General features: G+C 42.9%; 5 non-coding genes across 5 annotated transcripts; all 5 read left to right on the top strand.

Moving 5' to 3' along the window:
• The first annotated feature begins 5,437 nt into the window (after positions 1–5,437).
• On the top strand, positions 5,438–5,510 carry trnaf-gaa (transfer RNA phenylalanine (anticodon GAA)). Its single transcript has one exon. It is a non-coding gene; the product is annotated as a tRNA-Phe (tRNA).
• A 109-nt stretch (positions 5,511–5,619) lies between these two features.
• Positions 5,620–5,692, top strand: trnav-aac (transfer RNA valine (anticodon AAC)). Its single transcript has one exon. It is a non-coding gene; the product is annotated as a tRNA-Val (tRNA).
• A 1,184-nt stretch (positions 5,693–6,876) lies between these two features.
• On the top strand, positions 6,877–6,949 carry trnav-cac (transfer RNA valine (anticodon CAC)). Its single transcript has one exon. It is a non-coding gene; the product is annotated as a tRNA-Val (tRNA).
• A 667-nt stretch (positions 6,950–7,616) lies between these two features.
• trnah-gug (transfer RNA histidin (anticodon GUG)) lies at positions 7,617–7,688 on the top strand. Its single transcript has one exon. It is a non-coding gene; the product is annotated as a tRNA-His (tRNA).
• Positions 7,689–23,418: 15,730 nt separating this feature from the next.
• trnat-cgu (transfer RNA threonine (anticodon CGU)) lies at positions 23,419–23,490 on the top strand. The gene has a single exon. It is a non-coding gene; the product is annotated as a tRNA-Thr (tRNA).
• Positions 23,491–26,813: the final 3,323 nt, after the last annotated feature.

Below are 26,813 nucleotides of genomic sequence, written 5' to 3'. Positions count from 1 at the left end.
AGTAGGCAAGAGTTAATTTCAAGCTGAAAAGAAAAGACTCAACATGTCCCATTAAAATCAGAAATTTTCTTACAAGTGTAAATCCAACTATTTTCTAATCGCTTTATCCAGGACAGGTAACAGTTTCACCAAAAGTATTTGGTAACTTTTTACGATTGTCAGACTTCAGAATGCTTCAACTGATGCTTAAAGATATGACATAATGCGTACTGTGTTAAAGAGCTATTGAGCACAGAACATCTTTACACTTGTGAAAAGATTTGCACGTGCAGTTTATTCTTATCTGTGTGAAAACAGGAAATATCGATGGAGTTTCAGAAAGTAAACAGAGGTCTGGAACACCATATCTCAGATGTTTAATAAATTGAAGTTTGTGAAAACAGTGACAAATCACCCGCAAACAAAATACAATTTTAGAATACAAGCAGTTTGAAATGATTAGTTATTAATAAATCACTTAACTTTGAACATGTTGTGATATTTAGAAATAGCAACAAATCAATATAATTTACTATTTTAGTTTTTCAAAGAAATGTTTTTGTTAAAGGAAAACTCATGCCAGGAGCTGGGTTCAAACAAAGCTAAAGCTGAAAAGGGCAGGCAAAATGTTTAAGTAATCATGGGTGAATGAGACAAATTGATGCAGATGTTTAGAAAGAAAGTGGACTATGGTAATATTTTGAGCTTACAGCCTATCCAATATTATTCTTTATTAATCTTTCATATCACATTAAAATGAATGTTTTTTTTTAAATGTAAGAGAATACACAACGCGTGTCCTCTATAACACTTCAGTGTACTTTTTAATCAGTTTAATTTTTATCAATGTTATACAAAGCTTAAAATTATTAAATTGTATATACCGTTTAGACTGTTAACGTCTGTAATTGACAAAAGATTGTCCCTCAGTATTGACAGGGATTCAAAACCAAACATTTTCTAGCAACAGCGCAAATGCTGCACATGAGACATTAAGCTTTCATAGCTCCGCCTGGCGGTTTTACAAGATATTTCACCCTACTTTGATACATCATGCGGTATCCTACAGTTCTTTGCAGAACAAGCACTGCTATTTACTGCACATTTTGAATGGTTGGATCTGTAGTTCTACTCAGTTTGGTGTATTCTTGATAAACCAAACTGTTGCCCTCCCTCCAACTCACCATTCCTCCCTTATGGTAGTGTATGCAGAGAAACCCATGTATACAAACCCACAGGGTCAATTGCAATGGACATCCCAAGTTAAAACACAGCTGCGTGCTAAGTTAGTACGGTACATTCTGAAGATCATCTCCCGCTCCGAGTTCAATTGCAGCAAAAACATGTGGAACAAAGATGGAGCTCAGCTCAACTTGTGCTTAATCCGGTTCCAAGGGCTCGTGTTAAGCAATTTTAATTAAATATTACAATGTTTCCAAGCGACGGATGCATAAATTCAGTACGTGGTAACAATATTATTTCCCCTATATTCTGGAGCTTTCTAATGCGATTCTTCGTTACACCAAGTATGGTACTAAGTTGCTCAAGCCATATTAATAGGTGGTTTAAAATAATTCACTAGTTTAGTCACTTCTAGGGGGCAACAACTATTAATTTGTGTTCGTTGTAACTGAGAACAGGTTTAGTACAGTGCTGTGGACTAAGCACAGCAGCAACGTTCGTTGCAATTGGACTTAAGGTGGAGCACAACTTCAGACCACAGCTGCGTACTAAACACGGGTTGAACGCCTGTTAGTACTTCACTTTCAGTTTGTTGCAATTAACCCCTAGACTTTGCACTACGAAGGTGTAAATCAAGCTCAAGCAGAGACAATCCATTAATGGCTTTCATAACTTCCATTAGTCTCCACCTCTGTCTTCCCTAACTCATTCTTGATCTTCCTAAACTAGGCGTTTAACTGAAATTCAGCCCAATGATACTGCTTAGTCTGAGAAAAAAAAATATAATAAGCGCTATTCCCGACAGCCTGAAAAGAAACACAGATTCCTATAGCCTCAACTGAGCAAAAGAGTCCATTTCTGCACCTTCTGAAGTATTATTTAAAAAAAAAAAAAAAACACCAGCACTGGCTGGAGAGGCTGTGTGTGTCCGGGCTCAACGGTTATATAGGACAGGACTCAGCGCGCAGCAGGTCTCATTGCTCTGCGCTGCCCGTGCGGAATGCGCGTCTCCTCCCTCCACACGCCACCGCCTCGCTAAACCGCCTTCATACTCCCCAGCGGCAATAACATCTCCATTTATTAAATTTATTCTTCCATCTTAACCCAGAAAACTCCTGGGACGTTTCTGTGAACCGGTAAAGCTCTCTCTGTTGGTGGTCACAAGTAGAAACAATGCACGAGCTGAAAGCAGGAAGTCAAAGCACTCCTCCCTCACTGTATATCTGGGTCCAGACTTCCGAAAACTCCTAAAAGTGAATTTCCAGAAAGCCATATTAAAGTCTCCCATCCGTTCGTTTCAAATACATAAATTAGATGAGTTTGGGTACTTTTCTAATGTATTTTAATTGTTTGGCACTGTGCCTTGTTAAATATGTTACAAGCAAAGTTTATCAACTTCATGCGAGGTTTTGCGTGGATACAAAAACATTATATGATATCTATAACACACGTGAAGAGTGAATCTGAATTAATCAGAATGCCTCGCAGCACCAGAATTGTTATTTACGTATTTTAAAAATACATCTGGTGCATCTGAAGACAGAATAAAACCCAGAACTGTAAAAGGACGACAGACCGTTAAACTGTCTGGTGATATTGCTGCATGGGGCGCAAGATCACAATAGAACACGTTATTGTAAAAAATGTTTACATTCGTGAATGAGTATTTTTTTTAATTATACCAAATGTCCGTTAAATAATGAATTACGTTTATCAGACCATAAACACTATTATATGAAAAAGAAAAACATTTACTATATATGCATTTAACTTGCTTTTTTAAAAAACATGACAATACGGTAGATGAAAATTGTTGTTCAGCGCTCTTGTATTAAATATACTCTACCAGCCTTTTAAGTCATGTGTCAGAAATAAAGTGTATAAAATTCGCTAAATCAAACAAAACACAAGCGCTACGAAAAAGAAAAAATGTGTTTATCCTGCAATTTTATCTTGCTGAAACGTTTTTTTTTTCTGTGGCACTAACGGGCTAACGGTTAGGATTCCTGGTTTCCTGATTACATAGAAATGTGTCTCTCTTGTCCTACGGTGTCCAAATGATCAGTTCAGTGTAGAAAAGAGCAGCGTAAAACACCGGGGTAAAGTTAGCTTGAAGTTCGAAAACGATTTTGCCACGCCTGTAGCGTTTTCACGAAACCTATTAGAATCGCGAGAATACTTGCTTTGTGCATAAAATACATTGTGAATGCTTTCTCAGCCTTTACTTTTTCGTTTATATTACATTTTTTGGACCAAGCACGAATATTCTTTTGTCCATATCTTCGCAACGGAAGCACAGAACGCTTTCAAACCAAATGCATTTTAAAGACCACGACGTGGATATTTCCACAGCCTCTACATCAAAGTATCAGTGAGCTAATTATCTTTTTTTTAAACCCCCGAGAAATACTGTTCAATACGGCTTCATGCGAAAAACCCGTATATGACCATAGGAAGCATAACAGCGCAGTCTCCAATTACCCAGACTGTAAGCACGGGAATAAAGCTTTGTCTGAATTCTGAAACCCTTCCTTTACGTCCTGTTTTCATTCAGGTAAGAGTCAACTACATGCACAATACTACTGACAGCAGGAAGATTAAAATATTCTTTACTCAGCAGCTTATTAAAAACAGCTTCCATGATGTTCAAACCGATTTTTTACACAGAACACTGACACAGCTTTGTGTTCTGAATCTCTTTTTCTCGTGTGTTTATTTAATGTGGCACAATGTACTGGGATAGGGGTATTCTGTTCACAAACCAATAGCATTTAAACAACAGCACCCACAATGCTGCAAGTAAGTGTTTTACACACTAAGCAGAGAGCGATGTCTTCCTCGTTAGTATAGTGGCAAGTGTAACGCTGCTCTGTAGAGGTGAAAAGGATCCGATGCAGATGCAGGAGTCGCAGGGAGGTAAGTAAATGTACCGAGCAAATCCAGGAGCTGAGTCGTAGTCCGAAGGCGAAGGTAAGTCGAGATCCGGTAAAGGCACTGGTGGCGAACAATCCAAAACGTGAGACAGAATCGTAGTCGAAAAGAGAGCTACAGGCTCATATCCAAAACAGCCAATGATAGCAAACAATCCAAGGGGCGAGACGAGATCCGAAGTCCGAAGGCAAAAGGTGCAGGCAGAATTCCAGGAAGGCAAAAGAGGGGTAAGAACGCTAGGCTGAGCAACAAGTAGAGAACTCAATACCGAGCAACGGGAATCAGGTACGAATGGTATAAATAACCCGGCGTGCCGCACGGTAGAGCAATTGCAGGTGTGTTAACTCGTGCGGCGGCGCTTGTTAGTAGTTATCCACTGCTGGTGCTGATTGGCTCGCTTACGTGATGATCTCCGCTGGCTGGTGGTCGTGACAGCAAGTATCCCCACCTGTCACGCGGGAGACCAGGGTACATCAGGACATGCATTGAAGTGAAAGCAAGATGCGCTGCGACATCCACTGTGCAGATCCCGCCACACTAAGAGGTGAGTGGGTCTGTTCGATCACAGCGCTAGGCGAATCCCCAAACATTGTGCGTGGCAACAAACGAAACGGGCCTGTTTCCGCCCGGTTTCGATCCGGGGAAATCGGGCCCAGTAGTGGCGGGATCTGTACAGTGCATGTCGCAGCGCTTCAATGTGCTTCCTGATGTCCTACCCCAAGAACAGAAAAGACAGCATCCACAGCAACAACAGCTCAGGTCTCTGCACAGGAGCTAAGCTGCCCTCATCTCCTCTGCTCTGCGGCTCCTGCGGAGTGGAGTCCTGCCTGGAGCCGTGTTTGCAGGCGGCGGCTCCCCGCGCCCTGTCTGGGCGTCGTGTCCAAGAGCTCCTGGGAGGAAGAGCGAGCCCTCCCACTCGGGGGCTTTTCCACGGTCTGTGTGAGGAGGGGCGGGTGTGTCCAGTAGCTTATCGAGCGGAAGCCTGGGGCGGCGGAGAGCTGTGATCGTGCAGACCTTGAGGTGTCACCTCTTTGACTGCTTTCCCGCCCCCCCTCCGCCCAAGCTCTGCTCCAAAGTAGCCCGGCAACCCCTCACACCTGCACGTGTCACAACCTAAGGTGCGGTCATGAGACACCCATGGCGTGTCGTTCTGTTCTTGCTAATTGTTTCCTGCCCGTCGCAGGCAGGAGTCCATGCGAGGAAGATGCGCTGGACAGAGCTCAGAGGGCGCAGCTGGGTGGCTTTCCTTCTGAGTGACGTTCCTGCAACACTCTCCCGCTACTCTTGGTGCGCTCATGCCACAACACAGGAAGGCTGGAGCAGGTGGCTGTGGGATTTGCGCACTGCCGAAATAGCTCAGTTGGGAGAGCATTAGACTGAAGATCTAAAGGTCCCTGGTTCGATCCCGGGTTTCGGCATTTTGTTTCATCGCGCCCTTTGTTCCTCTCTCCAGCGCCACCTGCCTAAAGTGACGCGTCCCTTTCTCAGCCCGAAACGCAAGCGAGACACCAGCAGCCGTCCCTACAGGTTTCCGTAGTGTAGCGGCTATCACGTTCGCCTAACACGCGAAAGGTCCCCGGTTCGAGACCGGGCGGAAACAGCCTCATTTTGCACGCTCCTGTACTTCACAGAGGTCTTGAGCGACCGGTCATTTGTTCCCAATGTATTTCCGGTGCCTTCGTGCACTCTTGTACCAAACGCACGTTCCTTCTGTACGCGGAGCCGATCATTTGCTCCATTCTCCGCCCACTCTCGGTGTAAACAAGTCCCTCCTGGTCTCTGCTTGAAATGCACTTTCCTGCGTTTGCTTTGGTGTAACTGGCTTCCCCTGCATGGGCGAATGTGAAGAAGATCCTTAGTAAGTCATTGAAGAAAACCGAGAAGAGGTCGGAGTGGCCTCTGTCGTTCATCAACGATCCAGTCAGGCAGTACTCCTCTGTAAAGCGCCGTTCGTTCACGTCGATTGGCTTTTTTTTTGCCTTCATTCGTGCGAGTAGTAAAAGCAGACGCCCCTATTCTGCCGTGACCCGGATTCGAACCGGGGTTGTTGCGGCCACAACGCAAAGTACTGACCACTATACGACCACAGCGAGTTACCGAGACACACGCGGCAGGGCGGAAAGGGCTGTGCTCTCTTCGTGTGACATAATTCGGAAAAGTCCTGACGTTGCATTTCAACTGAGCCCCAGTATACATCGACCCTTCGACACTCTGAGTGACAACTCTCTTGCGTGTTTTCTCATATTTATGTAGTTTGCTTGCTTGATGCCGTGAACAGCATGGTTGTTCGCTGCCATATAGTCTAGCGGTTAGGGTTCCTGGTTTTCACCCAGGCGGTTCGACTCGGTTTTGCCTCCTGCTTTCCAAAAGATCAGCACCGTGTACGAAAGAGCCGCATTAAAACTACTCGAACGTGCAAAACGTGCGAGAAGAGGGGGCGCTTGTTTCCAACCGAAACTTCTCGCGTGTGAGACGAGCTGATCATCGCTGTGGGAGGGTTACTCTGGTAGACAGGGCTGACCTTCGGCAATAGGATTTATAGTCTCCAAGATGATATTTGCACTTTCTGGAGAGGCGATTTTCTCCACTTCAGTAGCCCGATTTCGTCGATTGCGTGGAGAGGGCTGTAGAATGTGGCGCCGCCTTTCCTGCTCCGTCCATGACAGGCGTGCTGGTCTCTGGAGAGAGAGCACGGTCCATCAGCGCACTCCAATAAAGGCACTGGAAGCAGCTAAATCGCATTGGCGAAGCTCATTGCTGGGCCGCTGGGCACGTCTTAGCACCGTTTCCGTAGTGTAGTGGTTATCACGTTCGCCTCACACGCGAAAGGTCCCCGGTTCGAAACCGGGCGGAAACAGACATCTTTTGTCGCCAGGCACAAAAGGGGATTGGGGATTCGCCTAGCGCTGTGATCGAACAGACCCACTGGACCCACCTCTTAGTGTGGCGGGATCTGCACAGTGCATGTCACAGCGCATCCTGCTTTCACTTCAAGGCGCGTCCTGATGCACCCCAGTCTCCCGCGTGACAGGTGGGGACAGGTGACAGGTCCTATACTAACGAGGAAGACATCGCTCTCTCCGACCCCCGGCATCGTGTCCCGACCCACCGTGCTGGAAGCCGACGCGTGCTGTGATTCCTTTACGGAGCAGAAATGACAACCGAGGAGCCGAGAGATCATGTCAGCATTTCGCGTCTGAACGGAAAACACAAACGACCAACTCGGAATGACTTGCCTTTGACGCTTCTCAAAGCGTTCCTTGTGCATCGAACAGACCCACTCACCTCTTATTGTGGCGGGATCTGCACAGTGCATGTCGCAGCGCTTCCTGCTTTCACTTCAATGTGCTTCCTGATGTCGAGTCGTGTGCCGTGCGGAGGCTCTGAAAGCGAGAGCAATGAAAAGCGGAAAGGGTCGATGTATACTGGGGCTCAGTTGAAATGCAACGTCAGGACTTTTCCGAATTATGACACACGAAGAGAGCACAGCCCTCTCCGCCCTGCCGTGTGTGTCTCGGTAACTCGCTGTGATCGTATAGTGGTCAGTACTTTGCGTTGTGGCCGCAACAACCCCGGTTCGAATCCGGGTCACGGCAGAATAGGGGCGTCTGCTTTTACTACTCGCACGAATGAAGGCAAAAAAAAGCCAATCGACGTGAACGAACGGCGCTTTACAGAGGAGTACTGCCTGACTGGATCGTTGATGAACGACAGAGGCCACTCCGACCTCTTCTCGGTTTTCTTCAATGACTTACTAAGGATCTTCTTCACATTCGCCCATGCAGGGGAAGCCAGTTACACCAAAGCAAACGGAGGAAAGTGCATTTCAAGCAGAGACCAGGAGGGACTTGTTTACACCGAGAGTGGGCGGAGAATGGAACAATGCGCCCAGCCCTGTTGCTGGAGCCGATTCTTGATGAGCTCTTGGGCTCACTAAGAGGCCCCCGCTGGATGCTAATCTTTCTGTTGTTCTTGCAGGTCCTGCGCTGCTTTTGAGCCGACAGCTCGACCTGGTCTGTCGGCACAGCCCAATTGCAAATGATCGGCTCCGGTTACAGAAGAAACGTGCGTTTGGTACTGTTGTAACAGAAGGAATAAGGTTCTTGATCCCAAGATGAAGTAAAATAGATGAGTTTATTGCATGCAAGGAACAATAAAGCTGAAGTCTTGTTTCCCGCAAGAAACAACAAAACCGAAGTATTGTTCGATGTGCCGGTACAAACTTTTAGGTTATATAGTCCTTGCTTGCTGCTTCAGACGTCATTCAATGTTATGGTAAGGGGGGGGGGGGGGTCATGGTATTTGGCCAGTTAAGAGGCCCAAATGGTCAGTTTAAGATTATGCCCCCAGGGGGTTCCTTGTTCGCATCTGGAATCCTTATCAGTTAACCCCCTTTCCTGCCATAAACCCCTGTTGCTTAGAAGTCTAATTTTCAGGCAGAACTGACTTAAGTTAACCCTTTTTACATCTTATCTCTTACATCATTCCCCCCTTATAAAATATGCCATACGTCAGGACTGCCTATTTTTACACATACAATGTCAGGGCAGATCTTTCCTTTTTAGATGTACAGGCATGCATTACCATGACATTGTGTGTTCCACAGTTACAACAAGATGTTATTGATGTTTTTGTACAAGTGATAGTTACAATTATACATATAAAACAACCCTAATCCTACAAATACATAAAGTCCTACTCCAGGACCCAAACACAGACCTCAGCCATGTGGAGATCTATCGTCAGGATCTTGGAACAGCAATACTGACCCAACTTCGATTATAATTTTTTGGCTTATAGATATGCCAACACCCGGAATGTATTGATACCATATCCCCAGAAATGCTCCTCAGGCCTAACAAGCACACTGTTGGTCTTAGGAAACATCAGACACAGAAACGGTAACAACATCCTTCTTTCTGTTCACTCAGTCTCTGGTGCCGTGGGTCGGTGAAAGTGCGATACGCGGATCCAGCGATCTCATCCTGTCACTCAGATGGCACAGTCAGTAGTTGGTGGCACTTGATATGGTCCCTCCCAGCAGGATTGCAACGTCTGGCAGGGTATCTCTTCTTCACCTACACCCACTCGCCAGGTATCCGGTCGTGTCTCCCCTCTACTGGAGGTCCCCAAGCGTCCGGCACCTGTTCACGAGCCCTGTGCACTGCTTCAGTTAACAAACCTACAATACTTTAATAGAGAGTTAGTTAATTCATCAGTGCGTTAGCCAAACTTGGCCTCCAGGGAGTTTCTTTGGCTGCCCGTGATGATCTCAAATGGGCTCAGTCTCACAGTTCTGTTTGCTCCAGCCCGCAAACCGCACAGGACTGCAGGTAGAGCATCTACCCACGGTGTTCCTTCAGTTGATATTTCCTTAGTTGGTCTTTCAGACTGTGGGTGATGGGGGCAATGTGACTTCTAACTTACCCCTAGTGAGGCAATTACAGCCTGGCACACCTTCCCAGTGTAGTATGCCCCTAGATCAGTATCCAAGGGGAAGGGCAGTCCGTACCACGGGATCATCTTTGTCATACACTTGGGTATGTGCCAGCCCACATCCCATCATTATACAACCCCACATTTTTACACATTTGTTCTAACCACTATTAAACATCTATTAAAGCCCTCAACCTGAATTCTCCCCTTTCCCCAATAGAGGTTTCACAGGGGTCTCAGACTCCCGCTCTCCCAGTGCCGCTCGTCTGGCATCTGCATCTGCATGGTTGTTACCTTGAGTTACTGGAATTCTTTATTTATTGTGTTATTTACACCTTACTCAAGCTGCTTCTGTCGGCAGCTGTAAAACTACAAATCAGTTCAGAGACAAGCCCAGTATTCTTAACTGGAGTCCCTGCCGTTGTGAGAGAATCCTATTTCTCCATAGCCATCCAGAATTGTTGCCTACATGCAACAAATACATACATTATATACATATACAGTAACCCTTTGTCCACACTTACATATAAAGGAATGGTTGATCCATCTGAGGAAACCCCAGTCTCAGCACCTGTAAGAGAGCTTGTTTCAAATTATTACAGGCGGCTTTTGCTGCTGGAACCAAGGCAATCTTGTCCTTGTACTGCACTCCCCCCTTAAGCAGATCTGTTAAAAGTTGTGCTCACCCCGTAAAAACATTGCACCCTGGCCCTGTTAATATTCCACAATGCTCGACACAAAAGGGCCTTATTATAACTGCTTAATATTAGACACTCTAAAGCTGAAGCAACTCAGACTTGTGGGTTTCCTCGTCAGGGGAAGAACTCAGAATACTATCAACATACTGCGTGATCACAGTCAGTTGAAGCCATGTGATACCCTGTTCTGGATAGTCATTCTTTGTAATGCATAATATTCCAACCCAATAGATCTGGGATAAAACCACCCATTAAAATCTGGTACTCGGCAAGTAAAACTTGCTGCCCCAATACTCCTGTGGCTTCCTGCCGTCTCCCCATATACATTACTCTATAGCACACTGTTGAACAGAGGAGTGAAACAAGCATGACAGTAGTGCTCCAGTATCCCCTAACAGAGAAACCAACACTCCATTAACAATACATTTTTATCCACTGGACTGGGACAGACTTAGGGAGGCTACAAGGGATTTACAGGATCTAATCGTTAGGTAAACAGATCTTCTCACAAGACGTTATTCTCCCCAATCTCGATTCTAAACCTACAGCGTTTCAGCATGTCTGGTTTCGAGACATTCGAAAAAATCCAAATTGTTTCCACTATTGCAACTAATTGTATAAAAATACAAAAACTGTTTATCTAACTACTTTTACGTCCACCTGTACTGTACTTATACGTTTCAGACGCTCTTATATTTTCCAATCTCCTTACAGATGCAGCCATTCAAAGTGCGCGGTACAGACACATACCGGAGGTAATTGGCTACGGCGTCGTGCATCGTGACGCACGATGACGCAAAATACCGCGGTATGAATGGTTGACCGACAGGGGCACTCGTGGTCCGTTGGTCTGTCGTAGAAAGACTTACTGTAAACGTCTTTACTGTGCCCGTTGTAGATATTGAATTTTACCACTGAAGGGAAATCTGAGTAGCTGAGCATAAAAAGAATAGGAGCATACTGTAACGCGTGTGAAGGCCATAAACGATATTAATTTTGGAACATAAACATACAGTATATAGCTGGTCTTGGTACTTTAAAGAAAAAAATACACACCAGTATTCCATTTCTCCCTAAACATTGTAAACTTCGAAGTCTTTAACTAACGTGATACCGGAGTCAACAAGCATACTTTTAGAATTTGATTAAAAGGGAATATAATATGGAATCGCGTATCTCAAGAATTTAATAACGGTATGATTATATCCATGTACTGCGACAGGGCTCTGTAGGGCTGTTTCGCCTATGCATTCATGTGAGCTGTCTTGTAGCCCACTGGTCTAGGTGCGTGACTACCAACTGGCAGGTTGTGTGTTCAAATCCAGCTGGTGCTGGACTTTTCATTTTTATTTATTTATTTTTTAATCACGTAACATAAACATATTACCGTATGCAAACTGTATACAGTATGAATATGTATATTTAATGTCTTAACTGTGCCCATTTAAGTATTGAATATTCATATCTAATTTTACCACTGAAGGGAAATATTATTACATGGGGATTCAGTTGTCTGAAAAAACGCGTTTATTTTGGGCTGAAAAACACGTTTTGAAAAGTGTGCTGTTACTGCCCCATAACTTACATGGGGTTGACCAAACTTGCAGAAACATGTTTATTTCTGCTGAGAAACACGTTTTGACCCTTTCTGCACACTGGGGTTAAGAGCTGAGTGTGTGGGCTCTTCTGAGCATAAAAAGAATAGGAGCATACTGTAACGCGTGTGAAGGCCATAAACGTTATTAATTTTGGAACATAAACATACAGTATATGGCTGGTCTCGGTACTTTAAAGAAAAAAATACACACCAGTATTTCATTTCTTCATAAACATTGTAAGCTTCGAAGTCTTTAACTAACGCGATACCGGAGTCAACAAGCATACTTTTAGAATTTGATTAAAAGGGAATATAATATGGAATCGCGTATCTCAAGAAATTAATAACGATATAATTATATTCATGTTGCAAAAGAACTGCAACGGACATAAAAACTCCCTTCCTTTTAACAGAGCGTTCCATAATTTCTAACTACGAAAATGCCAGGTGAAAGGATTTGTAAACATATTTTGTTAAAGCAAGTCAGTTTTTTCCGCAACACATAAAATACATTTTTCCAAGAAAGTTTAGCCTTTGTCACTAATGAAACCACTAAATAAAGACATAAATATAGAAATCTTAAGATTTGTTTTATTTAATGTTGGTAGCAGGATGAACTGTCAGAGTGTATATTTTGTCGCAGAGTTGCTGCAAGATGTTAACAGTGAAAAAGGTATTTAGAAATGCGTTATTTCAAGATGAAAAAGAAAACATACACGAAACATGGTTTCATTATGACCAGAATCGCTCTTGAGATATTTTTAACTTGATTTACAGTATTTGAAAGGTATGTCTTAACACCGATACTACAGTGCTTAAGTACTGCTCACGTATATGTTTCTAGGTTTATATTATGCATTTCATATGGTCAAATTACTTTTTGAGCAACTAATAAGAAGCGCGAAATGGTATCTGTTTTATTTTCGTTTTGTGCTGGGACCCGTGGATTGATTAGAGATATCAAGTACATACAAGTCATTTTTTAAATGTTGTAGTTCGTCTTGAAAAAATGTTACGAGTACATCATCTATCAACAATTACACAGGTTCTGTTTCCATATTGCGGAATTTGGTTACATAATATTATTTTCTAGATTTCACGTTGTGAATATATGATTTGGGCAAACAGAGCCGCAAAGAAGTACATTATTGGTTGTTGTTTTTTTTTGCAGTTTTATCTAGAACAAGCGATGCTTAAACCTTTGTCTGATTCTTGTGAAACTATCCACACGACAGTTACAGTACCTAGGAGTTGACTTCAGTGATGTCACTGATGGGATGTTTCTAAAAATCCATCCTCTGTAAAACGTCTTCCCTAGTTGTCCTGCATATGTATTCGCTAATGAAGCTGTGTGTTCTGAGCCTGGATCTCTACATTTCTGTATGAACCAGCTTAGAGGGCTAAAGACAGCTTGTGTTTAAATTGAGTGTAAGTCAATTTATGCATCTAAAGTCATGGTCAGCATTTATTTTTGTACTGTGCTGTAAACTTGTTCTGTGCCAAGTCACATTATTTTATAGCGTTTTTATAGCGTTATCAAATACGGTGTTACTGTAGTTTCCTGACTCCCATGTCACATGGTCTGTGATTGAAACCTGTGAAACCGGTTTAATTCGTTACAGCCAGCACTCTTCAGGTGTGAGGGTCTTCTGCTCAGAATTAAACGCTAAAATGTTTGTGTATATTCTAATGGTAGTGGGGGCAGGGTGTGTGGGAACAGGTTTGGTTGAAATTGCATTGGAGATCTATGTTCTTCACACCTGAAACATTTTCTCTGAAAGCATTTTCTTCGCAGTTTAACCGATCTTGTTACAGCATGTTACAGTTTACTATTATTAACCATATTAATTTTAAGTGCTTAATGTAAAATCTTGTAAAAATATATTTTTATTGTTCAAATATACATTAAGTCTGACTATCATATAATAAGTTAAATACAAAACTAAAGAAAAAATAGGGTTAAACATAATTCAAAATATTTTGCTAACAATGTTAACTGTTTATGAATAATAAAATGTATTAACTAAGGAGTAGGATGGCACAGTTGTTAGTATGTTTTTTGTTTTGTTTCTTTTTCATAAATACAACAGTAGTACCTGATGTCTCAGTGGCTTTCAAAATTAAATTATGCATGCAAACCTGTGAACTAGAAAGATAACTAAGATATCCATCCATTATATTCCATAATATCCATGAAATATATGGCGCTGAAATATGTGTGACGCAGTGGTGGCCTGACACGGTGAGGTGCCCTGGCAGCTGTATGATGCAGTGGTGGCCTGGCACGGTGAGGTGCGCTTGCAGCTATGTGACGCAGTGGTGGCCTGGCACGGTGAGGTGCGCTGGCAGCTGTGTGATGCAGTGGTGGTCGGGTATGTAGAGGTGCACTGGCAGCTGTGTGTTGTGACGCAGTGGTGGCCTGGCACGGTGAGGTGCGCTGGCAGCTGTGTGATGCAGTGGTGGCCTGGCACGGTGAGGTGCGCTGGCAGCTGTGTGATGCAGTGGTGGTTGGGTATGTAGAGGTGCACTGGCAGCTGTGCGTTGTGACGCAGTGGTGGCCTGGCACGGTGAGTTGCGCTGGCATATAATAAATATATTCATGTGCATCCAACACACAGTTCAACACTAACAACTTCACAAAATCTAAAATATGAGCTCTACTTGTCACTTACAATACCAACAGTACCAGCTAACTTTTGTAGTGACATTTTAATGGATCTTTTTAACAATAAAATTTACAGTGCACCTCTACATACCCAACCACCACTGCATCACACAGCTGCCAGCGCACCTCACCGTGCCAGGCCACCACTGCGTCACACCACACAACTGCCAGCGCACTTCACCGTGCCAGGCCACCACAGCGTCACACCACACAGCTGCCAGCGCACCTCACCGTGCCCGGCCACCACTGCATCACACAGCTGCCAGCGCACTTCACCGTGCCAGGCCACAACTGCGCCACACCACACAGCTGTCAGCGCACCTCACCGTGCCAGGCCACCACTGCATCACACAGCTGCCAGCGCACCTCACCGTGCCAGGCCACCACTGCGTCACAACACACAGCTGCCAGTGCACCTCTACATACCCGACCACCACTGCATCACACAGCTGCCAGCGCACCTCACCGTGCCAGGCCACCACTGCGTCACATAACTGCAAGCGCACCTCACCGTGCCAGGCCACCACTGCATCATACAGCTGCCAGGGCACCTCACCGTGTCAGGCCACCACTGCGTAACACCACATAGCTGCCAGCGCACCTCACCATGCCAGGCCATCACTGAGTCAGAGATTAAATAAAACCTCACTCGCACCAAACAAATTTATATTTCTAAATATCACAACATGATCGAATTTAAGTCATTTTAATAACAATGAATAGTCACCTAGGCGTTACAATATAAACATTTATATTGATTTAAATAACGTTTTGATTTAAATCGCAAATGCGGGTTTAAATATATGTGTTTTTTGATTCACTATCAGACAAATGCAACATAAATTGATATCTTTGTCTTCTAAGTATCTTAATAAACTTTCAGCATAGCTTTCTCCCCGTTTAGATTTATTTTGGGATCAAACGTGGAAAGATTAGATTGTAATCGTTTTTATTTTTTAAGTACATTTTAGAAAAGTGTAATCTATACTAAAAAGCTGTACACCACCTGCTATAAAGATACATATTGTAATACTTTCAGGTTCGGATAGGACAGACACAAGAACTCAGACTTGCGGAGTTAAAGCAAGTTAAAGCCTTAATTTTATATATCACCTTTAAAAGTGGCATCTCAAAGCAAAGTAAATACCCAACACTGATTGTACCCATCTGTCATGCTAATAAAGCAGCTTGAATTGAATTGAGGGGGGGGGGGTATATTTGCTTTGTGTATAAAGTACATTGTGAATGTTTTCACAGCCTTCACTTTGTCGTTTTTATGCCATTTTTTGACCACGCACGAATATTCCTATGTCCGTATCTTCGCAAGGGAATCAGTGTGAATTTTAATACTAATTAAATGACCGCGGGCACTTTCCACCCCCTCTACATTCTCATATAGAACAGACTAACCTTCTAATGAAAGACCGTCCACCCCCCACGGACAGGAAAAGTGCCCACAGGCACTTAAACTTAATATGGTCATTAACAGTAAACAGTAACATGGTCAGAAGGAGCACGTACAAACGTTTCCGAAATAACCACATGTAAGACTCTGATGCTTAAAATGTTTAGGGAGAAAGTGGAATACTGGTCTGTATTTTTTCTTTAAACCACCAATACCAGCCATATACAGTCTGTAACGTAGGGATTTCTATACGTCTTTATTTAGTGGTTACATTAGTGACAAAGGCTAAACTTTTAGCTTCAGTAACGTGTACATATCTCCCCTTTTTATAAAACGACTTGGTTGAAAACTGTTCCAGAGCCACTGTTGTTTCATCAATGAAAAGTACATCATGAAATGCCTCTCCCTGTTCAATCCACTGGAAAAAAGAAAAGGAGCATAAAGCTTCTGATGGTCATAAACGATATTCATTTAGGAGCAGCATCAGAGGTATGTTTTTAACTGCACTGCATTGGAGAGAATACCATAGTGTGTTTTTTTTTTTACTCCCTGGCGGAAACTGGCTTCCAGAAGAATCAGTATGGCTCAGAGATTAAATAAAACTTCACAGACATTAACGAAGAGCATAACGCGTGTACTGTATACACTGCAAGTACAACCCCCCTCTCTGCAGGAGTGCTGGCTGTGACGAATTGAACCAGTTTCACGGGTATTTTCAAAGTAGGAGGCGAGATTTCCAGCGAAAGACACCTCCCCCCCCTCAAAAACCCAGTAAGTACAGTACTTACTAGTTAAAGGCTAGGCTCCCGACTATGGCGAAAGGAACCCTTCTTTCATTAGAAGACAATGAACATATTTTAGCCCTGAATAAATTAATAGCAAACATGGTTTACATAAGACATTTTTCCAAGAAAGTTTAGCCTTTGTCACTAATGAAACCACTAAATAAAGACATAAATATAAAAATCTTAAGATTTTTAAAATACATGACTTTGCGAAAATTTATTTGAAAATAAAAACAATTACAACCGCCAGGGGAGAGAGAGAACAGGGGAGGGATGTTGGTTTTGCATAAGGAGCAGGGCTATGGAAATTAGGTCTGTTTGGGAATGTGTAGTTACATGTTGTGGCTGTTTGTGAATTATCGTTGTTGAGTATGGAGTGTTGAGGTATTGATTTTGTGTAATGCTTTATGTTGAAAATTGAGGTGGATTTTGTTTATGATAAACAGGATAAACTAGGATGGGAGGAAGGTTTGGTTTTGCATAAGGGGCGGGAGTATGATAATTGGAGGACTTTGCGAGAGTAAAATGGTTTGATTATTTGATTTTGTATTGTGGTTGTTATCTATGTTTTTGGTTGGTATTATGTTTATATGGTTGTTTTTGTTGGTTGGTTGTTATAATGGTTATAAATAATACGATCTATAGTTGAAATCTGAGCCTAAATAAAAAGAAAAAGCAAGTGATTAGGTTTATGAGCAATCTAATTACTTATTCGTTTAAAACGCTATATAAAATAAAGTTTATTATTAATTTGCTGGACAGAGCGGTGAACATTATTATGCATAAGACAAAGATAACGATCCTGATCAGTTTAGAAATCTGTGTACGCTGTAAGGTTTTTACTTCTTAAACTTTTAAAATACACGTTTTGAATAGAAAGAAATCCTCTTCCTGGTACAGTATGTATAGCAAACCAGCACGTCTTTTTTCTCCAATCAGAGGGGTGTCAGATGGTGTCAGCCAATCACCATTCTGAAGCCCTACCATAATCTCTGGTATGGGGAGACCCCAGAATTCTGTCCCATAGCTTAGACAGATGATAGATACTTTTATTGATCCCGTGAGGGAAATAAAGTAAATCATTTTCATTTTAGGAAATTATTAAACGCTCGGTTAAAAGCAAAGGAGATTGTCTGTTATAGTGGACATAAAAACAAGAGTTCGCTGGCATTATTGGCTGACACACATACTGTACCAGGAAGAGGTAGGGGTGTAACCCCGGCATCCTGGCCAAATTTCCCCATCGGCTGTTATCAATCATGGCCTCCTAACAATCCCCCTCTGTGAATTGGCTTCATTACTCTGCTCTCCTCCCCACTGATAGCTGATGTGTGGTGAGCGTTCTGGCGCACTATGGCTGCCGTCGCATCATCCAGGTGGATGCTGCACATTGGTGGTGTTGGAGAGGAGTCCCCATTACTTGTAAAGCGCTTTGAGTGGAGTGTCCAGAAAAAGCGCTATATAAGTGTAAGCAATTATTATTATTATTATTATTATTATTATATCCTGGAAGACACAGACCGGCGCCAGACCGGTAAAATGCCTGATGAACTAGGGATTGGACAGTTTCCAAGTGCTTGTACAATCGATGGAAATGTTCAAATAAATGTGCAAAAGAAATAAACAAAATAATCATTTATTTCTTTATCATATTGGGTAGCTAATGTCCTCTCTTTGCTAGTTAGTGGCAGTGTTTCTGCGTTGGGTAGCAACGGGTGACTGTTCTCAGGCGGAAGATGTAAACAGCTTAATGTTCGTGTTAAATAATTTTTTTAAATTAAAATTCATTCTATACAGCAATCGCATATTTGGGTACCGTTTCATAAAACTTTCATGCTTAAAATGTTTAGGGAGAAATGGAAGACTGGTGTGTATTTTTTCTTTAAACTACCAAGACCAGCCATACACAGTACAGTTTACATACATACAGTAATGTTTATGTTCCTAAATTAATATCGTTTATGACCTTCAGATGCGTTATGCTCCTCTTCTTTTTAGGCTCAGCTACTAAAATTTCCCTTTAGTGGTAAAATCCATATAAATATTCAAAACTAAGCGGATTAAAATGTGCACAGTAAAGACATTAAATGATTAAATCTTTGCACTACCAACCAATGCACCACGAGTGCCCCTGTCGGTCATTTTGGCCAGCCAATCACTTGCCCTGCGGTGCCCTACGGTGTCCCGCGGGTTGGTTACTGTACCGTGGGTTTTTACCGCTCATTTTGAATGGCTGCATCTGTAAGTGACTCATATCTCACCTTGATCAATAAATCAGGGACTGGTAGGGCCGAGTAACCCACGTGGGACTCTGATGCCCATGGAACTTTCAGCCAATCAATAAGCTGAAGTTCCTCCAGGTAAAAACAGGCAACACAGAGGGCCTGGTGGAATTCTGTGGACTTTTCTAAAGGGAATTCAAATGAGAATTCCAGGGCAGGACAGCCCAGGAGCAGAAGGCTCCCAAGGGCAGGACATTCTCGCAGCGCGCCTCCTGACCATCCTGAGACTCAGCCCGGACAACCACGGAACGGCCAATGTGTCCGAGTGCCAGAACTTTCCTTTGTTCTAAGAGTCTAGAGCGGAGGTTGCCAGAGAGTAACCAGAGGATCCACCCGAGGTTAGCACCAGCAGCAAGCCTCGTGAACAGGTCGGAACTGTGGACAGCTGAATCACTATTCAGAACTCGCGCTTCATCAGGAACGAACCGGTCCTCTTCCTGACTTGCTGGGACCCACAGTCATCTTTTCTCCTGTGCACAAACTTTGCTAGTTAAATCCAACACTAACCAGCCGGTCAGTGAGCATCAGCAGCGCACCGTCGCAAGCCGCACAGCACAGCCTGTCACGGAGCCAGAGAGCGCGGATTGGACAGCAACAGCCTGCAACTGTTTCTTTGTGCCCGCAGGAGATCTGAATCCCCAGAGATTAGATGAGTATTCAACTTCAATGCATTACAGCTCGAGAATTCAATTGTTATCCCAACCAGTTGATATCAATTTAATTCCTAAGAGTTATGTACTTGTTTTGAGTATCTAATGTAGAAGTTATAACCAAGTTCATTTACGAAACGATCTAAATGAATGATATACTGAACGTATGTCCTCTTGATGTGTAACTCTTCATAACTGACTGACTATATACCTTTTGTATTCTGATAACCCTCTCGATAAGATCTGTTAGGTTTATATGCATATTCTATGTATTAATAAATGTATCCTCGTGTATTAGTACCTGTGTGTGTGCGTTGTTTGAGTTATATCGCATGGTTGGATTCTAAAGCCACCAAAAGAATCAATTTTGTGATTTACTGCTACAATTAATAATTGTCCCAGTAAATGCCCAAACCCTACAGAACTGGTGCCTTCAGAGAGCATACTACATTACAAGCACTTGCATCTCATTTATAAGGCTTTGTTTTCTACTGCCACTCTGGATTTCTTTTTAAACGCAACATCTTATCTGTGATTGTCTTTCATGTGACATCCCCCGTGTGTAAATTTCAGCATGACACATAAAATCGTTTGAGATGCTATTTTTAAAACAGACCAAATGAAAGACCTAGTAGCTAAATACAAGTAGAAAACACGTGAATCAAATTGAGAAAATTTGGACCAGAGCGATGTATAGTATTGTAATGGTTGGGGGTTCAGGCAGGCACCCTTGCCATTGCCACTTAAGTCAGCCCCCCACCGTCGGGGACTCAAACCTGCAACCGCCACCATAGCTCAACAGGGACCCAACCGCTTGAGCTTAAGGACGGTCTCCCTTTAGTTCAACAGGCTTGGTCCCTGTTGAGTGATGCCAGAGGCCTGGGTTTGAGTCCCCGACGGTGGGGGACTGACCTGATGTGGCAGTGGCGAGGATGCCCATGTGAACCCTGGAGCGTTACATTGGTGTCAGCAGTGGGATGGGATAGCCCTTTGCTGAGGTTGGTGAGTTAAGCGGGGGAGAGTGTAACGCATACGGCCACCATTGAGTGTGTAAGAGCCGGCTTACCAGAGCGGTGATGTCACTGCCCTTCCCTGTAATAGCAGGGACACAGCCGCAGGACTAAAGGGAAATTGCTCTTTAGCTCAACAGGCTAGGTCCCTGTTGAGTGATCCAGGAGGCCTGGGTTTGAGTCCCTGGTGGTGGGGGGCTCTTGTGAACACCGGAGTGCTACAGTATTACTAATAGCAGCACAAAGCTCACAGTGGTGGCTTTAGGGTATCAGAGCCAGTGGCGCAATGGATAATGCGTTTGACTTCAGATCAGAAGATTGTGGGTTTGACTCCTCCCTGGCTCGTTAAGCTTTTAAACTACACTTCTCAGCATACACAACCCTTCTATCGACTGGATGAGTCTCCCGTTACGTCTCCAATTCTTTCCACACATTCTGCTTGTTTCACCACCGTTACTGTTGGACCACAGCCACAGAATCGAGGAGAGATACGGTTCTGATAAACTGTCTTAAATAATCATGTTGAAAAAGGTGACAAAGTTTTTTTTTCTTTAACATAACATTTCTGTACCTGCAAATTCCCCAATTTTTCTGCTGTCTCCTGAGAAAGACATGTGTCAAATCACAATAAGTAATACAATCTATTCAGTTAACACCCAGATGTAACAGAACACATTTAAGACTTACACCCCCTTTAAATATGTATTTCCTTCATTTCAGTTTTCTTACCTCCCCAGGATACCTGAAAGTTCACTATCCCATATTAAGGACTGTACATGCATTACCGGTAATACAGCTACTAATAAAGATATACATTAATCTTAATTATTAATAAATTACACTTTTATTAATAAAGACATGTATTGATCAAATTCATTGTGAATAGTTGTGGTGTCTAGAAAACAATTTTAGCTACAGTAAATATTTCAAGCGAGTGGTGCGTTTGTTCGTTACTTTGTGACTATATTATTTCCACTACATTCAGAACAGTTCAAATGCGATCGACTGTTCCTCTACTGAGCTACATAAACCCTGTGAAGAGGTGGTTTAAGTTAGTCTCCTACATCGGTAGCATCTAATGGGCAGCATATGTTATTTTAGGTTTGTTGCAATTGAGAACAGGTTTAGTATGGAGCTGCTGACAAATTTCAGCAGCCACATTCGTTGCAATGACCCGTTGTAGGGTCATTGCCAATCAGCTGCAAGAAAAAAAAAACATCATTTGTGCCTTTCTTAAAAAAAAGAAAAACAGAGTAGTAGTTTATGTGGTAATTTCAGGTACAATATAAGAACTTAAGTTAACTAGTCCCACAGTAATGCGTGGGGTCCTATCAGTAGAAAAAAAAAAATACTTGTAACCCGAAAACACTACAACCACAATGCGAGAAGCCTTCTGGGAACCTAGGTAAATCATTGTAGTAGTCTAACTACTACAGAAAATAAAATTTAAAAAAAATACTTAAAGGAACAACTTAAAAACAAAAAGAACATTAAAAACAAATCTGGGAAACAACATAAACACAGAATCTAATACGAGAGCTTTTTCAAGTCTTGGGTACCCCATCATGCTCCCTTAGTCCCAGCAGACCTCTCGTCTAAGAAGATATCTCTCATCTATCTGTGTAGAGATCAGCTGGGGGTCCACAGCTGATGGGAATTTAAGTAGTGACCTGCGTCAGCTGCAAAGGAAAAAGTATAGGTTTATTCCATGCTGAAAGGAGAAGGAAACACAACGTGGAACCTTCTTCAGCTGTGACGTGGAATAAACCTTTACCTGTTCCTTTGATGTTAATTTAGACCGGATCTCCAGAAAATACCTAACAGGCTACAATCTTGTTAGATAAGGTGTTAAGGACGACCTATAAGTAGCAGTATCTAAAGTGGACAGTTGCTTTCAGTAGCTAAAGACAGGCCACACTGCTCCAGGTGAGGCTTGAACTCACAACCTCGGCATGACTCCGCTGTACACTGCTGTGTGAGTACCACACGCTGGCCAATTGTGCCACTGAAGCTGCATAAAATCCCTTCCCTTCACAGACTGACGTTGCAGGAAAACAGGATTTCGGCATGTTTTCCGTCTCTCCGTGGGGGAAAGGGACAGTAAAAGAGCAAGGAAACTACAAGGGAAGAAAATGAAAAAATAGTGCTCACTGCAGAAGAGGGAGGAGAGAGATTGTCAGACACGTAAATCAGCCTGGCGGATTTACACTACAAATTTGTCATTTGTAGTGACATTTATGAGTCTTCATGTGTCTGAAACTGGCCAGTTTGTATTTTCATTTCAAAAATCCAGTAAACTTGAATAAGAAAGAAGGCACACTGCACATCTGCGGAACATCACGTCCGAGTTTACAGTGACATCAGAGATTGAAAGCAAAGTCGTTTTTTATTAAAAGTTCAAGGAAACCTGAATATGTTTGCTAAAAGTATTTCAGAATCACAGTGAAATGTAGTACGATTGCTGCACAGATCTGCAGTCTGCAATTAGAATACTGTTTGTGCGTTGTATAAAATACGCCATTCAAAACTTTTCTAAAACTGCAGAGATTCATTTCAGAATGCGTCTTCCTGTAAAAATAAAATATCTATTTTATTTAACGGGCGCTATAAGCAGAGTCTGAAGCCAGCTCCACAGAAGAGCTATATTCAGAGGGCCATAAAAGTGAATATTTCACCAAGTGGACAATTACTGTACATCATAATCATATTTGTTTTACTCCTCCTGCCATTGCAATTTGTGCACGAAGATTTTTTTTATTTTCCAAATGTATTAGCCTTGATGGGAAAAAAAAACCGGGGGCACAGTGGCTAAGTGGTAAGGTGTTGGTCTCGTAAACCAAAGAGTGCGGGTTCAAACCCCGTCCGTGCCTGGTTTGCTTACTGCGACATACCTTTATCTAAATCGTTAATTGTCTTGCAATGTAGAAATCTCTGTAATAATAAGAAAAGAACTGTCAGTAGTAGTTAATAATCCTTTGACAAAGCAACAGGCATCCTCCACTGCTTGTCAGGATGGCTGAGTGGTCTTAGGTGCCAGCCTCAAGAACTCAATTATGTGAAGTGACAGTTTTATGTTATTCACAACCCGGATTTCCCTTCATGTTCATTAAGATGTGTAATTTGTATGTTGCTTATATGAGAACAGTTTCTTCAAAAGTTCTGTCAATTAACAGTGGAGAGCTAGCCGATGTACGTCTTCATGAAAACTCTCTTTAAGGCGATTACAAGTATCTTGAGCAAATCTGCGTCATATTTAAAAAAAAAAGTTTAGCTCAAGATCCAACAGGAGTATAAATGAATTCTCCCGCCCTACATTCCAAGATATGGAATCTTATTTTTCTTGAAGTTTCTGATGTTGATATTGGAAATTGCCAATGATATCGACTCAGGTAGTCAGTTGTTACGTGCTGTAATTCGATACATGCAAAGCATTTGTATTCCCACAAAATATCAATAAGGTCAATAATGTATTAAACAGTACATGCCACTTTTTCTCTAGATGATGTTCACGATGGAACAGTGAGAAAGGCGTGCCTAGATATGCTTGAACCAGCACCTTACTATCGTTTTAGTCCCGACCTGACCGCACTGACCAATGCTACCGGGGTAAAGTTAGCTTGAAGTTCGAAAACGATTTTGGCATGCCTGTAGCGCTTTCGCGAAATCTCTTAGAGTTACAAAAACACATGCTTTGTGTATAAAATACATTGTGAATGCTTTCTCAGCCTTCACTTTGTCGTTTTTATGACGTTTTTTTGACCACACTCGAATATTCTTTTGTCCATATCTTCGCAATGGAAGCACAGAACGCCTTCAAACCAAATGCATTTTAAAGACCACAACTTGTGGATATTTCCACAGCCTCTACATCAAAGTATCAGTGAGCTAATTATCTTTTTTTAAACCTCCGGTTTTTCATCGATGCGTAATTACGCACGAACTGGAACCCGGGGGACCACTGTGTGCATACGTTCACAACACGAGAAATACTGTTCAATATGGCTTCTTGCGAAAAACCCGTATATGACCATAGGAAGCAGAACAGCGCAGTCTCCAATTACCCAGACTGTAAGCATGGGAATAAAGCTTTGTTTGATTTCTGAAACCCGTCCTTTACATCCTATTTTCATTCAGGTAAGGGTCAACTATATTGACAATACTACTGACAACAGGAAGATTAAAATATTCTTTTCTCAGCAGCTTATTAAAAACAGCTCCCATCATGTTCAGACCGACTTTTTACACAGAACACTGACACAGCTTTGTGTTCTGAATCTCTTTTTCTCGTGCTTTTATTTAATGTGGCACAATGCCCTAGGATAGAGGTATTCTGTTCACAAACCAATAGCATTTAAACCACAGCACCCACAATGCTGCAAGAGTTTTGCACACTAAGCAGGTCCTCCGACTTTTCCCAGCTTTGTTTTGGGTTGTGGAACCTTTATTTTTGTATGCTTTTTTGAAGATAACACTACAGGTAATACACTGGGACAGGTCGTCTTCAGGGCTCAATAGCATTTCAAATACAACAGCCACACTGCTGAAACCAAGTGTTTTACCCACCAAACAGGCCCCCTAACCTTATACAACCTTGCTGTGGCTGTGCCACTTTCTTTATTTTTTTATGATTTTTTGAAGACAACACTACAGGTGATACAATGGGATAGGTGGGTCTTCCTCGTGGCTCAATAGCATTTCAAGTACAACAGCCACACTGTTGAAACCAAGTGTTTTACACACCAGATAGCCCCCCTAACCTTGTACAACCTTGCTGTGGCTGTGGCCCCTTTCTTTATTTTTTATGATTTTTTCAATATGGCACCATTAGACAGCCGGTACATGGGGATAGGAGGCTGCTATTCACGAGTCAAAAGCTCTTCAAGCATAACAGCCACAGTGCTGCAACCAGGTGTTTTACACACCAGACAGCTCCCCTAACCTTATACAACCTTGCTGTGGCTGTGGCCCCTTTCTTTATTTTTTATGATTTTTTCAATATGGCACCATTAGACAGCCGGTACATGGGGATGGGCGGGTGCTATTCATGAGTCAATAGCTCTTCAAGCACAAAAGCCACAGTGCTGCAACCAGGTGTTTTACACACCAGACAGCTTCCCTAAACTTATACAACCTTGCTTTGAGTTGTGGACCATTTCTTTATTTTTTAATTATTTTTTTACTGTGATCAAGTGTTATGCTCACTAGGCAGGTCACCTGACCTTTCACAGTCATGCTTTGTTGTGTGAAACTTTAATTCTGTTTTTAGGATTTTTTGAACATGGCAACTTCCACCGAGATGTGTAGGGGGTGTGGGGGTGCTCTTCAATAGCTTTTTCATCTATACACACAAACAGATGTAACCAAGACACTCAGAACCTGTCACGCAGGGGCTGAATGCTGAAGATAGGGATCCAATGTGGTGCCCTTGGTAGGGTTGGCGCGAGACGCAGGCGTAGTCAGAGTAAACAAGCAGGGGTCCGAGTCCGGGAAGGCGTAGTACAGGTGTAGGCACAGAATCGACAGGCAAAGGCGTAGTCGAGGGACTGGCAGGGGTCAGAGTCTGGGAAGGCGTAGAAGTTGCGTCGGTTTGGATTCAGAAGGCAGAGGCGTAAACGAAGAGACAGTCTGGGGTCAGGATCCGAGAAACCGTAAAATAGGCGAAGGTACAAAATCGAGTGGCTAAAGGGGTAGTCAGAAAAGCGGGGTCGAGGTCCAGGGGAGAAGTCGTAGTAAGGCAAAGGCGTAGTTAGTAGGTAAGCTCCGGGAGAGAATCTCAATCGTGAGCAATGACCGGGGGACAGATGAGGGTTTAAGTCTGAGGACTGATTGACGCGTGCACGTTTGGTACGGGGAGAGCTCGAGGGAATGCAGGAGCGCTTGCTTGCATGAGGGAGATTCGTGACAGAACCAACAGAATCAACCTGAACTCATAGAAAAACAAGAATGCCCCTGAGACACCTGCACCCCCCTCCTGGACCGCTCTGGTATCAACACCCCCAAACCCATCCATTCCAGCTAACAAGACTCAGAATGGGTGCAACCCTCCGACCTGGACCAAGAACTTCCAATCTCTGATGTTACTTTCTCTAAAGTCGGACGTCATGTTCTGCGGATGTGCAGTGTGCCTTTTCTCTTGTCGTGTTCAAAGTGATTCATTGCATAGGCTCCTGACTGCATGTTCTATATTCCTCTG

This window comes from Lepisosteus platostomus, chromosome 5 (genome assembly GCF_059453375.1).
Source record: "Lepisosteus platostomus isolate fLepPlt1 chromosome 5, fLepPlt1.hap1, whole genome shotgun sequence".
Lineage (NCBI taxonomy): Eukaryota > Metazoa > Chordata > Actinopteri > Semionotiformes > Lepisosteidae > Lepisosteus > Lepisosteus platostomus.
This window is presented reverse-complemented; position numbering and strand designations above follow the sequence as displayed.